Source organism: Serinus canaria, chromosome 5 (assembly GCF_022539315.1).
Source record: "Serinus canaria isolate serCan28SL12 chromosome 5, serCan2020, whole genome shotgun sequence".
NCBI lineage: Eukaryota > Metazoa > Chordata > Aves > Passeriformes > Fringillidae > Serinus > Serinus canaria.
The window spans coordinates 10,390,524-10,408,887 of NC_066319.1; the positions used below are offsets into that span (position 1 = coordinate 10,390,524).

Sequence of the window (18,364 nt, forward strand, 5' to 3'; positions counted from 1 at the left end):
AAGTGCTATAAAAAGTCTGTTGCTATGTTTAAATGCCTACACTCAGTTGCTATAGCAATAAAAATATCAAAAATGATGTACAAATTGCCACAGTGCATTACCAGCCCTTTCCTGGACAGGAAGATTGTGGGACTGAGACTGTGACAGAGGTGCTCTGTGGATTGGAGAGCAGAATTGCCCCACAGTTCCAGGTGCCCTATGGTTTCCTCTGAGAGCAAAATGTGTCCAGTCGACAAAATATGTCCCAAAATGTGTGAATCCCAAACTGGCTGGGTCAAATGGACAGTTGGGTCCCTCCTGAATTCAGTTGCTTCTTCATGACTTGTGTGTTGAATATTTGGACAATGTTCCCGTTTCTCTGCAAGATAAGCTGCTGAAAATGTTGACCTTTCTCTAAATTCCTTCAGTCCCATGACAGCAAGTGTCAAAATCAGCTTACAGACTGCATCAGCCCATGTAGATTTTTCTCCCTGTAACATCCCAGTGGTCAGTATGAAATGTCCTTATTCCTGAGGCAGTTATGGGCACCCTGCTATCCAAAAGAAAAGAAATTAAATAGTAGCTAATGGAATCTTTAGCATCTCTCTGGGGTTCAAAGCCTTGAACATTCAGTTGCTTCTTGAAGAGAGCAGGAAATTCAACTTCCTTCATAAAACACAGCACCCAAAGGAAGGCATGTTATTTTGGCAACTGTAAGTTTGGTTATGGAATTGAATTGTTTCCTCAGACATTTCTATGCCTTTGTTCTCTTATCGCCTGAGGAATGCTAGAGAAAAGACTTGGAGAAATTGAAGCCTTGTTTGAAAGCAAAATAACTGGTTCTCTTTATTCCTATTAGCTTGAAGAATCCTCAGGATTCAAATGAGATTGGCTCAAACTGCAGAACAGCATACAGGTTAATTTGCATGTGGTAATTCACAACAGTCAGATAATTATTTCAAGTATTTTCTTCAACATGCTCTTAGAAGTCCAGTTGAGAGGTCTGATATCAAGAGTGTATCAGTGGTAGAAATATATATTTTAAATGTTGGTTTCAGTTGTTAGTTATTATTTAATGCTCTTTTTCAAGGGTGTTATAAACATGTTGATGAAGTGATTCTTAGAGGTAACTATGATACTCTGTAGTTTGAAGGCCCACTTAAATTCTGCAGTACCTCTAAGTACATTTGGGCTTTTTACTTTTTCTAAAAACACTGGATAAACTACTGCCATGTACATGGATCACAGTTTTTCTCAAAATAAGGGTTGCAATGTTGCACATGTAGTTGCACCCCTCTCATTTCTACTACCTTGTATTTGCAATCTCTGTACAGTATTTTTCTATAATGAATCTTGAGCATCTTTGGAATTTAATTGTAATGTTTCAGTTTTGCTTTTAAGTGTTGAAAAATGTGACTATTTGTAGCTTTACAGCTGCCCAAACTCCAGTGAGTGTGGAAGCATGTATCTTTCTCAACCTCTGTGGGGATTCTTTGTTTACTTTCCAGCTGTTCCACATAGAGTACTGGACAATAACCTGAGTTTGTCCTTAAATGAGAAGGTCAGCAGTGCTGGTTGTGGGTTTGGTTTGTTGGTTGTTGCTTGGTTTTGGGTTTTTTTAAACCAATCTAATAGGGGAGTCCAAATGTTAGATCCAAATACTTATTGATACTTGTTTATTAATGTCCTGTGTAATTAAAATTCCAAAGGTTATCCTGTTATGTCAAGCTTGGGAGGTGCTTCTGTGGCTGCACACTGTTGTGTGCCTGTAAAACCAGCCCATCTGCACTGCATTTACAATATTGGAACTGTTGAGAATATGTGGTCACATGAATAACCTAATTGGAGAAGGGGAGAAGACAGCAGAGGAGATGTGTGAAACTTAAAAACTAAAGCTTTTATTTTTCATGACACTGTCAAATACTTTTAACAAAGAAACCTGATTTCCCTGAGAACTGTGTCTATAGCACCCTCAACACAGTTATGACAGTTTATTCTGCATTTCTAAGCTATTCTATATAGTCTCTGTTTCAGATGCTGTACATCTGAACTTGCATCTGCCATGGAAATACAAACTTCCTGATATCTGCCAGTTCCTGCATCAGCTTAGCTTGAAGCTCATCACAAGCTTATGGCAGTGCAGGAGGAAGAGGGAGACCTGAACACACAACATTAGTTACATAAGCTTTTTTCCAGAGAAAAAGTATTACATGTCTATTGATTAGAGACACGTTTGTCTTCATATGTTGTCCACTAGCCTTCTTTAAGTGTTAGCTATGCATTTATTCTTTCCAAAGTCTATTTTTGATATTGTTTTCCTTGGACTAAAAGTTATGCTTTTGTTCTGGTTGTCAGCCAACTATCTTTCCCCCTTCTTCGCTGCCCTCCCTTCATTCCCTCCCAGTACCCTTTGAACTTGTCCGACTTGTTGAATTTGGCAGGAGAGGATTGCAAAAGTATTAAACTCCTATAAGTGAAAATCAGTGGTGTGGTAAGAGAGGAGAGACCCAGCTTAGTGCTGCTAAGAGGAAAGGCTCCACTGTGAGCTGAAATTATCACTGATTCTGTTTGATCTGCCAGCTGGCAACCTGGCATGTGTGAAGCTTAAAATCAGGCACAGCAAATGCTGTCTCTTGGCTCTCCAGACTGGTAGGAGACAAGGAGACATGTAAGCTTGCTGTGAGGGAGATAAGACACAAAATCATCAAAATAAAATACCCGAAGAACAGGTTTTGATAGCTCAGCTGCTTAGAAAAAACCTATTTTTTAATGCAGGGGGACATAGGTTACTAAATGGCCTGGTTGTGCACTGCTATCTTTATTTTGGAAAAAATTCGTAAATGTCTGTGAAACAGATCATGAAAGCTGCAGGCTGATAACTCCTGTGATTTCACACAAGTTCTAATAGTTGGTGGCAGTCCATATGTTTGTCTGCTTTCCAAAGTGGTGCAGAGCACAGTTAGTTTGTAACAGACACCCTCAGCTATTTTGCAGATTTTTCCATCGGGGCCGCAGTGCCTAAAAGGAAAAGGTCTGAGGTTTCTGCAGTCTTTGGGAACAAGCTATAGACTCTGCTCAGCCTGCTCTTTAGGCATGTCAGTCAGGTTCATGGGAATGTTGTTAGTGGACAGGTTCTTCCCATGGCAAGTAAATGTCAGCCATCCGGGTAGAGGCAGCCATTCTAATTAGGCTTTTCTTATGCAACAGATGTTTTGAAGCTGAGCCAGGGAGAATAAACTAATACCCAGAGACAGCAGCCCTTATCTGCTTTCTAGTCATTTAAAGAAGGCAATTGGGGTTCAGGAATCTGTTCCCTGAAAAATTCCTTACATTTGAAGTGGTTTCTCCACCAGTTATGTCCTTTTGTGCATGTTCAAGGTCACCAGGCAAGCTCTAAGGCTGATGGAACTCCAGGAGTTTCACATCCTGAACGCTGCTCACTTGGACTCGCTACTTTAGGTGCCCTTTAAATCACCTGTCATAGATTTAGGCGTCTATTTAGTTTTTCAATATATAGAAGAATACTGGTCGCTTTCTCTAAAGGTTAGTCAGACTATGCAGATATTTGGTTTATGGATGAGTGTTTTTGTTCTTCTTTTTTAAAAATAACATTGGGAAAACCAGCAACATTAAACAGATGTTCTTAACATGATATATAGGGATCCTGTTAAAGAACTCTCCTTCTGTCTTCCTTCAGCTCACTTCAGAAGTTTCTGGAGATCCTTTTTGTTGAAGTAAACTTCAGTGGAAAATGGCAGAATGAGATCTTATTTGCTCTTAAGCAAACTGACTGCACACTTTGTTTCTGTTACTCCCTGGTTTGTTATTCTGTGATTATTTGAAAGAAATGTGGTAGCATTCTGTTTTCTTTCTTTGCCTGATCATCTGCTTCGAAGGAGTTGTTCATTTTGCTTGAACAAACTAAAAATCCCACCCTTTTCTATCTAGTATTGAATTTGTTTCTCTATATTTAAAACAGGAAGCTCCTGCTTACAGCATTCCAGCTATCAGCCTGCTGAATATTCTTTATCCTTTCTTCACCTGTGCTTCAAGGCATTATGCTGATTATGAGAATTCCAGACCTTAAGTTCCTCTGATAGGTAATAAGCTTTCTGCTTGCATTTTAAGTTTTACTTCTGTAGTTTGAAACATTTGGGCTAATTTCTCATTTGTGGGTCTCATCCAGTGCAGTGAGTAAGGAGCCCTGTACACATGAGAGTTGCACAAGTCAGTTGTTATTCTGACAATTTTCAACATATTTCTTTTTTTTTTCTTGATTAACATATATGTTTCCCATTTACTGTTTTTTTTTTAAATTAAATGCTGCTTTATAAACAATTTTAATTAAACCAATTAGTAAAAATTAAGGCTGGGGTCATAGATAAGAAGATATGAAACCCTAAAAAAATGTTCCTAGAAGATAAAAATCATTGTTGGATTGCCTAACTAATAGCCAAAAGGTTATATTTTTTCTCCAAACTATGAAACAATATCCTACTAAACTGAATGCTTCACCTAGATAGCTGTTGATAAAACTCAGTATGTAAGTGTGCCTTCCTGGTGACTGGAAGTGCAATGTGCCTCGGGTATGTGACAAAAGTGAGGTTTAGTTCAGCAGTGCAAGAAATGAGACAACTGCTTTTAGGTAACACAGTGAGTTTTACTACAGTGAATTTAATCATTTGGACCTAGCCTGAAGTAGTATTCCACAGTGCCAGCACCTGATAAACAGTTCAGGTGAAGAAGCAAGACCAGTGGCCAGTTTCACTTCAGTGCTGTGGAGAGTGATCATTTCTTCTTCACAGTAGTAAATCTTTGCTCTATTGGCAGGTGTTATTGGAAAGTGCTGAAGTATTACATTCACTGTATTTTGAATGCTCTGAGGTTCTTAAAATGAAAAAAAAAAATTAAAAAAGTCACCTTTCCCAGAGTATTTGTAGGACATAGTTAAAAATATGTCATTATACAGTGAAGAACCAAATCCCTTGAAGAGGTCAGGACTGAACTGTTGTATCCTTCACTTTCTTAAGCACACAGTTCCATTATTTTCTGCTGCATTTGTGCTATGGCATAATGATTTAAGAGGGTGAAATTTAATGTTCTAGTCAGTTAATAAGGTTAAATAATGTACCAGTACAAAGAATATTCAGCATGTTTTCAATATTCAGACCTTCCTCAGGAATATTAACCATCACAGTAAGGGCTGCAGCTGGGCAGCTTTGTGAGAGTAAACTGAGCAAGTAACTGCTGCCTGTCTTTGCAGAGTAACCTGACTAGAAAAGTTGTGACTTATAAATGCCTGACTTTTAGGTCGGTGTAGTTGAATAAATAAAAATGAAGACAGAGTATGAACATAATGAGTGAACTAAATAAAACTCCATTACTCCACCCTGCTTAAAAAAGATGAAGAAAATTAAATTTTTAATGCCAAAAGCACTGATGCAGTGTAATTGGTAACTCTATAGTTGAATATTCATGAAGCTCTGCAGTATGCTCACTGAAGGAACTGACTGTAATTCAAACAAGCTCTATGATTCAAATTTGCTTTTTTGCTTCACCTCAGTTCAAAAGTACACTTAACACATATTTAGAATTGAAGTGGATTTTTTCTGTGTATGATAGAAAAGTGTGGTGCTATTCACACAGGTTGGCAAATTGTTATGGTAAGTACTGCAGTTGCCCTGTTTTTTAATCTTCTAAATTCCATTGTTTCTTCAGAAAATTACTTTGGATTTAAGTTGATGACGAGAATTTTAGAAAATAATACTGGCTGGCTCTGACTTTAAATTTAAGTATTTCCATTAACAAAATTACATAAATGGCACATTCAGTTAGTAACTTTATCCTCTTTGTTCTGTAAAAATATACTTTTTTTGTTTTCAACAAGCTTAAAAACATAACACTTGGAGGGAACAGTTAGGAAATGAATTTGTAGGTTGTCTTTAAGTGCCATGGAAATTCAAATAAACATTGTGCTAACTAAGAAACAGAACAACAAAAAAGTTTGTGTTGGAAAAAAATATTTACATGCCTTAGAAACATGTTCAACACAATTTGATATCCTCTTGTTTGTAGAGATCAAACAGTATCATTGGTATTAATTTATTTTTAGATAGATTTAAATTATTTTTTGCATAGGTATAGACATTATGTGTTTTGTTTGTTAAACTAGCTTGGCAATTGTTACTTGTTTCTAGTCAGTTGTTGGGTATAAAGAAAAAATGAAGGAAAGATGTGAAAAAAGATGAGTGGAACACACATTAAATATTTCTAGAAAGCCTATAAACTTTAGTTCTAAGTTCTGGCTTTCTATTTCTCTCTTATTTCTTTTGAATCTGTGAGGAAAAATATTGGGAAGATTATTTCCTAATTACTGCAGCCTAGGATTTGGATAGAACATTAATAAAGGAAATTAAGATTTTTATTCTTAAGAACATAAATTCTTAGCCAATATAATTAAGAATTAATAGAAGGATAGAAACTGTCTCTCTTTAGCTTACTATTCCTTCCACTGCCCCAAGAAAATTTTATGGAAGGTATTATGAAGTAAGTCACTTCAGGAAAGGCCATTATATAAAAAAACTTAATTTTAACATAACAAAGCATGTCTCCCTGGGCTTCTCTGTAGTCATCTGAGAAGCAAAAAGTTTCTGCAGAATGCAATTCAGAGAGCCTAAATTAAATTCCTGATTTTAGGACAGGAACTTTGATTCAAAAACAAGTAAAAATACCCAACCCAAACCAAACTAACAGAAACATTCAGGAGACAAATGGCCTTAGGCTAAAGTGAGTCCTCATGATGGTTCCCTTTATACGTATTCTTGTGCCTGTCAATATGTTGAAGGCAAGTGGTATTATTCATAATACAGTAGTGAAAATGATGAACAGAATGAAATGGGTCTAGGCTCTTCTCTTGATCCTTCCTCACATCAACATTACTGTTACTTGTTTTGGTAGGAACACTTGAAAGATATCTTAGATCAGCATTTAGCAACTGTATCCAGCCGTATCCTAGCTGATGAATCTTTCAATGAAAATATCATTTTCAGCTGACAAGTAAAAGCAGATATCTGCTTTGTCTGTGACACAACAATTGCTTCCTCAGCTTATACAGTTTTCATTTCTTTATATCAACTCTAATAACTGTAATAGGACTAATGCAAAGGTGGTGTTCAGTTTAACTGAATTGATAAAGAGACACAAGTAAAACTAGATAAAGTTTCATAATGCTTATCAAATCACAATACCTAAGGTAAAACTGAGCTTGAGACCTTCAAGGGGAAGAGGGATGCTGTGGTATTCACATGCCCTCTGAACAGAGGGAAACTGTGAGACAAGCAGAGAAGAAGGAAAACGCAATTCTTATCTCGCTTGCTGTGCCTGTGCTGTGCTAAAGTAGAATGCAATATGGAGATTGTTTACCCAAATTGAGGATGTTTTGTTCCCTTGGCCTATCAGGGCCAAGTGTGTGTGTGGGGGACTGTCACGGGACCCTCATGAGAGAATCAGAGATGAGTGCAGTGCTGTGCAGGTGTGAGCAAGAGTGAGTGCTTGGGACGTTCAGTTTAGATACAATGTACATAGTGTACTATAATAAAGTAATTCATTTGCCTTCTGATGATGGAGTCAGATGCATTATTCTCTCTCCCTTTCATCGGAATTGCCTTTGATTTGCAATAGCATGCTGAGGTGAAAATTTGGCTTTTGGGTGTTGGAAGAACTGTTTGTCATGTTCCTTTACTTACCTGTACTCCCAGGATTTGATATTAGGGAGCTTTCCCTGCTTAGTCCTGTCCTGCAAGTCATACAAAGGGAGGACAAGGTGTGACCTGCCAAGTTGAAGGCATAATTGTGTTGCAGCAAAACAGCACAGAGAAAACCTTCAGGTTTAGAGGCACACAAAATGTACAGTTTGTCTCTTCAAAGCAGAGAGTGGAAGCTTTGATTGTGCTTTGTGGAACAAAAAAGTAGGTTTCTCACAAAATTTTCTAGACAAGAATTCAATGTAGTTTGTTTTGATCTTGTGCATCTATGATGGAGTATGTAGCCATAGTGAAGGAAAACTTAGAATGATGTATATAATCTCTTTGTTAAAGCAACCTTATTGTGGAATTTGTTATAGATTGAGCTTACTGGTACACAAGGGAAATAATACTTAGAGTGTGAAATAACTTTTAGAGTTGTAAAGTCATGTGGCCTTTTTCAAGCTTTTAATATCTCAGGGGGGAGGGCCATCCACTGTATCATAGACCAAGCTTATATTTTTATTTTTTATATTTCTTTGCCTGCTAAAACCTGATGTTTTTACTGGCTGAACTAGTAAGAAATATTAGAGGAAGAGAAGAGGTATTTCAAGCCTCTCAGAAAATGAATTTATTCCTACTGCTGTATATTCTCCAAGAGAAAAGCGGTGGCAAGTGCAAGAGCATCTTAAGACATTTCTCCAGTTTGTACCATTGATTTAAACTGAGATTATTCTAATGTTTTTTCTGACTCAGACACGTGAGGCTTTTGGACCAGGAGTGTAGGCAGCATTGTACAGCTGAATATATGTGTCAGGGAGAGGTGTCATCTCAATATAAAAAAGAGACGTTTTTGCAGTGAGAACAATCATTCACTGGAACAACCTCCCCAGAGATGTGGCAGTGTCCCCATTGCTGGAGGTTTTCGATAGAGAGGATGCTCAGTAATCTCATCCAGGCTCCCTTTCCCACAATGGGTTGGGCAGGTCAATCTTTCAAGGTCCCTTCCAACCTGGGCTGTTCTAAGATTCGGTGATTATAAGTAGGAAAAAGGTGGAGAACAGCAATACTTTGTAATCAAGAGCTGTGTAAACCTTCACCCCAGTCTCAGTTTCTTGGTTTTTTGGAAGTTTCTATATTGGTTTGCACCTATGCCTTCCATTAAAAGCCACTGAAGACAAATAGGATTTTTTTCACAGAGCCATAAAATGAGGGATGTCCTTTAGTGCGTGTGTGTGCAAACAAATGTGCTTGTGTGTGTAAGACTGCAAAGTCTGGAAAGTGCTGGTTTACTGTCATTTCTCCTGTGAAATTCAGTTCTTTCTCTATGAGACATCTAAAGAACTGAAAATACTTTCAGTGACCTGCCACCCAAATAGCCTCTTAAAAACATCTGAAGATTGCTCATCTGCAAGAATCTAAAACGTGACAAGGCAGGGAGATGCCAGGCATTCTTCAGGCTGAGACGTTTACTTCTTCATGGAAGCTGCTAAGGAATCCAGCGCACATTATCCTCCTGGGTCTTAGTCCTGGCTGTGGTCTTAGCATGTACTTTGTATTAACTAGAAAAACGTAAGAAAAAGTCTTTTTCTCTCATTGCTTTCTCCTGCCTGTTGTTCTGTCCATCCATTTCTTCAGCATTGCCAATTACACATGGTGAACAAAAAGGCACTTTTCCTTTGTTTACTTTCTCACAATCAGTTTCTCTCAGAAATTGCAGCTGCTTCCACCACTGAACATAAGGGCTGCACATCCAGGTCTTGTAAACCATTCATCTCATCCCACACAGGGATCATGTTCATGCTACTCCAAAATCTGAACCCTCCTTTAACACTAGCTGTTCTCAACATCTGCAGCTCAGGCCTTTCCAGGTCCAGGGGCTGTATAGAATTACTACTGTGCGTCTCCTCTACATGCATCTGATTTCTGTTTGAACTGACTTCTGTGCTGCAATTATTTTTCAACTTCCTGTGGTAACAAATTCAATTATTTATTTATATACTGTTGTGAAGGAACTTCTATTTTACTCAAACAATTGCCTAGTAACTGCTTTTGGCATTCTTATCCACATGTACTGTGGGGAATTGAGGGCAGGGCAAATAAGTAATAGGCCACCCTCTTCAGTCTATTCATCACTTTCTAACCTGTTTCTATCCAGGTTAGATAGTCTTTTTTGCATGGAAACCATTTGCAATTACTGACCAGTTTTTCTTATATGAGCCATTTGGTTTTAAGTTGTTGGGGGTTAGTTGTTGTTCTTTTGGGGCCAGTGGAGAGGGTATGCTTGTTTTGTTTGGTTTTTCGGGTATTTTGAGACGTGACTGGAACTGTTTTAAGGATTTGGTCTCATATTCTATGCTGTTTCCAGCTCTTTCCTACTCTTGACATTTTTGCCATTTTAGCTGCTGCTGAATGCTATTTTCAGAGAACTATTCAAAATTACTCTGAGCTCTTTCCTGACTTGTAAAACATAATGACAGACTCTTATTGAACTAAGTGTTTTTTATATTTGTTTTTTTGTCATGTGCATCTACTTGCCCTTTTCACCTGACATTTTGTTATTCAGGTGCTCAATATTGCATAAACTACCTTGGCTGTCTTTGGTTCTGATTTTCCCATCTCATCTTTAATCATCTATACAGACCCACTTTTCCAGATTCTTCAGGACTATGTTGAACATCTCAGCACCCATGGAAGTGTAATGTCTGCAGCACACAGAACAGCTTCTTCATTCAGTTACAGGAGGTATTTCTCTTTTGTCCTGTGGGAGCAGTTTCCTTAAGATGCTTGATAGAAAATTTTGTCAAAACGTCATCCTGAAAAATACATATTGCTGGTATTAAAATGCCTGTTGATTTCTGTAAAGGAATTTACTGAAATAGCAAGGTTTAGACTGCTGGACAATCCTGTATTAATTTATGGTTCTTGTATCTGGACCTATTTAGTAATAAAATATTACATTAATTTCTTATCTAGGACAGTTATTATCTAAAAGTTAGGAACTAGGATGAAAGTCTGAAGTGATAATAAAGTTATAAAACAATCAGTTCTCAAATCAGAAGTTTGTTTTGTTTGGCCAGAATAACAAAGCAGTTCAAGGTCAACATCAAAATATTGAAGGACATGTTTGGAAAGAATGAGCATCCTTCATTGTGCACCTTTATCTCAGTCTCTAAGTATTTTTATTTGCCTTCCATTACCTCAGGTAGATAAAGCACAGCCTTTATTTCTTGGCATTTGCCAGAATGTTGTCCAGAGGCACTTTAAACCTCTGAAACTTTGATTAACAGTAAAACTTTGGATGCATTGGTATTTCAGCATTTCTTCTATTAAGATTAGTCTTATCTATGTAGATTTATGGTATTGTTAAAATAACAGTGAGTTCCTATATCTTCTTTTAAGAGATATTTTCTAAATAATTTACCTGGTTTTGTATTTTTTTGTTCCATAATATATTAGAATCACTGAATCTTTTTCACTCCATAATTCTCTACAACTGTTTTAAACTTAAAATAATGTGTTCCATTACTTTAATACAAACTTCTTTATTTGACATAAAGAAAGAAAAGAAAGTTAAGTAATAAATCTTCATGTTTGTGACTACATGCTTATTGTATACTAATTGTTTATAAGCAGGCAAAAACTGAATCTCATTTTGACTCATATATAAAGTTGTAAAATTAGCATAATTAGATACACGTGACAATTTCTTAGTAGAGTGATGACAAGAGCAATACTGAGTTGTAGCATAGCTTATACAGTGCAATAAAACTAAAACAGGAGTAAGGAACATGAATTTGGGTCAGTTTAGCTCAGTATCAAGACGTGATTACTGCTTCTTTCCCACTTTTTCTCCTTGCTCCTCTCCCAGGAGATACCAAACTGTCAGCAGCTGCAATGGAACAGGAGGTGTTGTACAAACTCAGTCATTTGCTGGTTCTGAACTGAGGGACTGAGATGCAATTCCATGCCTTACTCACTGCTCTTACTGCAGATATGGAGTGCCCTGGAAAAACCAGACAGTTGCAGTAGGTCTGATATTTTTGTGGCAAATCTTGACCCATGGCCTGTCTTGGAGTTTTTTAAAGCCTCATAGAATATGAATAACTCTGTTCCTCTTTATGCCCTTCTCATATCCCCTATTTTCATTTTAGGTTTTGAGGTAAAAATGTCCAAACTAGTATGTGAAATACAGTTCCCAAAACGCAGAATTCCCTTTCCCTGCAGAAGTAGTTCTCTGGTTTAAGCTCATCTCTTTCCTAGGGCCTCCCTGTGCACAACATTGATGAAACCATTCCAAATGAGTGTGGGGTTTTTTTAGATGTTGATGAGATGAGATTGTGCATAAAGCTGGTACATTATTTTTTGGATTAGCTCCTGGATATAATCAGGAATGGAATGGTGTTGGCTAAATAATTTTATCAGGGAAAGATTTTGACAAAGGACATGAGGAACATTTTGCTACATTTGGCTTGTGCTATTCCAGTAGAGCAGAGCTGTTGTTTTCCTCAAAGCTTTTTTTCTGAACTGTCTTATTGCCCAGAAAAATGTGGGGTTTTGGTACAGTATGTGCCAGTCAATGCATAAAAATTCCTTTCTTTTTCTGATAGTTTTGATTTTTATTATTAACTTTCCTAGTCCTAGGTTTTGAAAAACAATAATTGAAAATGGCAGAAATAAGGTTAATAAACTATGTGTTCTCAGGATGTGGTATCTGGTGGCCTTCTGAAAGAAAATGAGAAGTTATTTTTCTTACCATGTTTTCTAGGAGATGCAAGTCAATAAGGATAATTTTCCAATTAGAGTGCATATTGTAAAGGTCCTGAATCTAGAATTTTAACAAGCAGACAAAATAGGCCTAATTTTCTTCCTGCTGAGAAGACTTTAAAAATAAGAGGAATTATGTGCTTCATTCACTTAAATCATCAAAGGTTAGCTTTGATGATTCACATTTGGAATTGCTGACTTCAGTCTGGTCCATTTGCAGAATAGCAGTGTGTCCTTAAAGTGAGGACACTACAAGTAGATGGTTAAATTCTCCTTTAGGTCCTTGGTGTTGATACCTGGAAGAGAAATAGAATGGTTGAGGTGCTTTTGAAGTGGATGGTGTAAGAGAACATTCACTTTACTTTTAAGAACACCTGAAAAATAAAAGGTTGAATTGCTTTTAGCAATTTTTTGCTGTTTAGCATTGCCATGTGCTCCCAATCTTGAGATTCCGTGGGTAGAGGCTTTTTATGATGTTGTGGAAAGGCGGCTCTGGAGCTGGCTTGGGGTGGTTTGTTTGGATTTTTTTGGTACTAGCAATAATCTCTTGTCCCTCATTTTGGATTCCGATGGCATGCAGAACTTCGAGAGCACAGGAAATGGGGACTCGCTTCTCTTTTCTCACAAACATCTGCCTGCTTTCATTTTCAGACCATCCTTTCTGCAAGTCAGCAAATCTGTTCTTTCTGAAGAGATGAAGCAGTGTGCTTTCTCCCTTTCCCCCACATTAAAATAAAGACCTCAGGTTAAATTTTCCTGAAGCTACTGCATCTGGATTTCAACTAAGGACAAAAAAGGGCAAATTATTTACCATATGATTTTGGCCCTGGGTTCTTGATTGCAGCCACTGGCAAGTCTCCTTCTGGCCACATATAGTTCAGGCCAAGTAGATGATTTGGGGATCTAAGAGCTGGAGGGAACCATGACACTTCTCAAGTTAGAGATGCAGCTAGAGGTTACCTGAGAGAGGATTGCAAGTGCTACCTGAGATTAAGTATCCCCTTGGGATACTGGTATTTTCAAACCAGGGACAGTAGGCAGAGCATTACTTTTCAGTAATCAGATAAAGCATCTGTGCAGTCAGTCAGTTGTAATGGTAATATGATGCACTGCTCTACTAAAAATTTCAGTCAGAACTCAGCTGTCCTCAGTCTTTTCATTTCAAGGCTTTGTTTGCACTGGGAGTTTGGACACAGTGTTATTTTCACACTATGAAGTTCTTAGAGCAAGCAACTGATGTACTTTTTCATCCAAGTTTAATTTTTAGAAGTTGTGAAAGGAAGAGGCAGCATATTTATAGCACAATTCAATTTATCTGCTATGTAAAGGCTGCTTGCGAAAGAGTTCATCTCACAAAACTCACCAGATGTTATTTATGACTGAAGTTTAACTCAGTGCTGTGTCTATGTTATAAAATAACTTTTTAAAGAATGCAAATTAATATTTTACTGTGGGAGATATAGGAACAGCCATGTCATGAGCACACCTGATGGAACAGTCTCTGTGCTAACAGCTTGTTTCTGTATGATGTGTGAATTTTGGAGGATTTATTTCACCTCTGTCTTAATTACTACATTATCCTGTCTAATGCAACACCTTTGCAGCCCTCAAATTATTAAATCAATATGCTGCGTTGGTTTAACCTTGAAATTAATAACTGCCTCAATTAGCCCAATTAGCAAAAGAGGGGCTCTGAAGAATTTGTTGCTGATTCAGCATGTGCCTCATTGGAGGGTCATCCAATCCAATTCATTGCTCACTTGGCCAGTAAAATGCACATAGAATATCTTTGCTAAATGCATCAGTTACAAGGTGATCTTTCTGTCTCTGAATATTGTGGGTCTTAGTTTTTAAATACCAGTAAAAAAAAACAAAACCAAAAAAACCACCCAAGATCAGGCTTCATCCAAGCTACTGAGAGCCTGCCTTTACATAGTACATAAGTTGAATTGTGCTGTAAATATGCTGCCTCTTCCTATCACACTTTCTAAAAATTAAATTTAAACAAAAAACTGCATTGGTTTGGGAATGCTTACTGTAAGAACTTCATAGTGTGAAAATAACACTGTGTAACTACATCTGAAGGGTTCTTGCCAGGGTATTTATAATGTCCCAGAAGCATACAGTCAGTAGCAAGGAATAACACAGCAGTCAGAAATCTGTAAATGATTCAGCAATACAGGCACAAGACCTTCTACAAAGTGTGTTTGGAGAATCTTGTATTGCATTAATAAATCTTTTGAGAAAGAAGGAGCTTTTGGCTCCAATTTTGCCTTGATATCTCACCTGAATGAGACACTGAGGACTTCCTTCCTCACCCCACCTCTTTGGAGAATACTAAAATTGAACAATAATCCTTTGAATTATTAATCTGTTATTATTTTCTTTGTTGCTGCTGCTGTTGTTGCATCTGTTTTTAGAGCTAGATATTGATAAGATAAATTAGTGTGGCTGCTGCCCTCAAAATTGTCTGTTTCTAGGAAAAAAGCTTAGAATGTGGCATTACAGAATGTTACTGCTTTTCCACGCTTCTGTATTGTATGCTGGCAGGAAGGAAGAGGTGATAAGAAGAGCTTTGTTTTTTCACAGACAGCTATAGCTGCAGGTTTCATGTGTACTCTAGGAATAAAATTGGACTGTTCCTAGCAAAAACAACAATTCTTGTGACCTAATATACAGCATCCCTAGATCCAAGTTGGGACATTGCAGCCTGGATGAGTGAACTACCAGGTAAGCAGTCAAAATCCACACAATAGCTGTTTATTTGAATAAGTTGATAGTGAAGATATTCCTGTCCTGGTGTACAGCAGTACTTGAAAGAACATTCACTGGTCTAGGATTCATAATTCTTTTCTCATAAAAAGCAAGTGAAAGACCTTCATGCTCTTTTGGCATGTGTTCATTTTTGCAATGCAAAAATAGGTGTCCATGTATCACTAAAGTAAGCAAATGTCAATCTGATTGTGTCCAGGAAGGATAAAATGGGAATAAAAGGCTTGTTTTGCTGCTTTGCCATTTATCTCTGCAAGATAGAAAGCCAAGTATAATCTCCCTGCTTGAAAACCCACAACTGCATTCTAAATCCCAAAGAAAGCTATTTATTGTTGGTTTGTTCAACCAAGTTTGCCCTTTGGGATTACCCTTTCTGATTGAGAAAGAAAGAATTTAGTTTGATTTCTTCATTTGGAAAATCTTTTGCTTGACTAGCAACAAGACTCCTGGGTCACTAAGCAATAGTGTTCTGCCCTAATTGCCTTCAACTTATTTATGTTTCTAAGACAGGCCGTTGGTAGTAGTTTTTCCAAATTATGCAAAGTTGATATCCTGCTGCCCTGCAAAGCAGAATAATTTATAGAATGTTTCTCTGCAGAAATTGATTTCAAACGTTTTACTCCATCTATAAACCTTATGATTTTTCTTAAAAAAGGATGAATTGACACCAAGGAACACAGATTTTTTCCCCGCTAATCTCATCTGTCTCCCCTCCACACAAATGTATTTGTTCTCTTTTTACATTTACTAAGAATATAGTCAAGTGGCAATTTGAGAAAATATCAACTCAATCTCCCAATTCTGCCTACACCATAGACAAAAATAAATGTGTAACTAGAATGTGATGTATAATACATGCAGTCCAGACAGCAGAAACATATCTAGGTTTCTCCAAATCTGTGAGAAGGAATAGAAGAAAGAAACCCAAGTGATTCTGTGTGACTGAGTACGTGATGCTCATTTAGGCAAAGGCATGTTGGGTGGTATTATTATCTCCTGGTATTCTGAATGGTGCAATTTCTGTTGGGAGGTTAATCAGTGCACAGGTCCTCCATCAGAGGGGTCCTTCAGCACCACACAACAAGACTGGCACTGCCTCCTAAACAATTCTACTTTTAAATAGGAAGTTGTCTAGGAGGAGGAAGAGAGCAACACTTTTTACTCACATATTGTTCCGATTTTTTTTTTTTTATTTATCCTGTTTTAAGTTCACTGCCTTTATGTTGTAATACTTTTTTCCAGGTACTTCTTAGCTCTGGGTTTGTTTTGAACTGCCCTCCTGAATGACACCAAGTGTACTGTTCTCCCACTCTTACCTTCACACATTCTTATATGCTATTCCTTTTGCTTAGAAATCCTTATTCTCCATGCCAAATATCCTCCCACTCTATATTCACATTCTTCCTTTAAACTACATTTCCTTAAAGTGTAAAAAAAAATAACCTGCAAGTTAAGAAATATAGCAACTATGCATTGAGATCTGACAATCTTCTAATCATCAGATTTGCTACTGTTGGCCGAATTCTTTAACATATTCATAATACTGAATAAATCAGGGATTCATTCTTCCTTAATATCACATATACCATCTTTTTCACTATACATGTTTTTTTTTTTTTTTTTTTTTAAAAGTACTCCAAAATTCATCCCAACTGGTTTCCTAGAGGCCACCTGCCTGAGCTGTGCTTTTTGTTGTCTTCTTGCTTTTCCAGCTGAAAGCCCACTGATGAAAAAAAAAAAATAGGTTAGTAAGACATCCTTCTCATAAGAGAGCTGAGTCCAGTATCTTAGGTACAGTCTTAACCAGATAAAATTACCATTTTGGAATTCTGTCTCAAGAATATTTGTTCAAAGAAAAGCCTCAGAATGAATAAAAACTACAAGTGAACCAGAACATGGAGGTTTTTTCTGAACTGGTATGCAATTCTTAAAACCATTTGTTTTCACAGGGAGGTTGTGCAGCTTATGACCTCATTTCCTTATATTCTTTTTAGTGCTAGATAAAAAAAACCCCTGAAAATAAAAAAAATTGTATCCAAACCTCTGTAATTTATAAAAGTTTGATTCATGTAACATTGACTCCTACTTGCCCTAAAAACAAAAATTGGATTTGGGAGGTTTTCAGGCTGTCTAAAATAGGCTTTCCTTAAAATAAATACCTTTTTTAAAATCTGTGTCTACTAGTCTAAAAAGCTACTGAAATACTGCTCCTCAACATTTCTAAAATATGTACGTGATTCATCTGTTTGCTGATTGTCTGCAGCATAAAATTCAGCCTAGAATTCTTGCAAGACAAAAAAAGTCATTGTAAACCACTCCAAAGATGCTTTGCTGCAAGAGAAATAAATCTAAACACTGACTGCTAACAAAACAGAAACTGTAAAAACATTGCTAAAACAAATGAAGCTGACATTTTACAGAAAGAGAAGTGCCATTTTTGAACACAGTTATGATCTTTTAGTAAGTTCTTAATTTCCATTTAGTTATGTTAAAATGATTGTCTGTGAGTGAAATAGGTCCAATTGCTTTTTCTCTTAATGTATCAAGGAAAAGCTACAGCTGGGACCAGAATGGATCCTCTAGGAGTTAAGTGCAGTCCTCCCAGAAAAATTTTCCACTAACCCCTTTTGGAATTAGTTTTCAGAATTCCTTAAATTATGATGTAAATTTTGGATACATAATCAAACCAAATGCCTTGTTGTAGGGTTGGTCATGTTGATATTGGAACAGCATCACCTTTCACCCCCAAACCTTTTGTTTTTCAGTCTCAACAGTGTCATAGCTACCCATTATTGGAGATATTCTCCCAGGATTCATGTCAGGCTGGACATGCATCAAAACATTTTACTTTCTGCCTGACCTAACTTTTCCTTTCTCTCATTCAAGCAGATTATTGAAAATCATCCAGTTTTATGTGTTCCTGAGATATGAGGAAAACAGGAAGCAGAAAAGGAGATTGTTTCCTGTCTTGCTGCTCTGTCATTATTTACATGTCCTACATGTGTAGCTTGTAGTTCCAAGGAAGTCTGTAACCACTGAGTTTGAGGGGAGTTTTTTAGAAACTATTTTCCTTCAGATTTTGCTAGTTTCTTCCTTTAAAATAT

At 37.1% G+C, this 18,364-nt stretch overlaps 1 protein-coding gene across 9 annotated transcripts in view; it reads left to right on the forward strand.

The window, feature by feature from the left end:
• IRAG1 (inositol 1,4,5-triphosphate receptor associated 1) overlaps positions 1-18,364 on the forward strand; it is a 93,627-nt gene that overhangs the window by 38,610 nt on the left and 36,653 nt on the right. For 2 of the 9 annotated variants that reach the window (XM_018907932.3, XM_030240139.2), the window contains exon 2: positions 3,959-4,079. The exons of 6 other annotated variants lie outside the window; for them this stretch is intronic. The gene's annotated coding sequence lies outside the window, so the exon portion shown is untranslated. Of the gene's footprint in view, positions 1-3,958; positions 4,080-10,363; positions 10,467-18,364 lie in introns of all 9 variants that reach the window. One more of the 9 variants, XM_030240140.2, reaches the window with a different exon arrangement.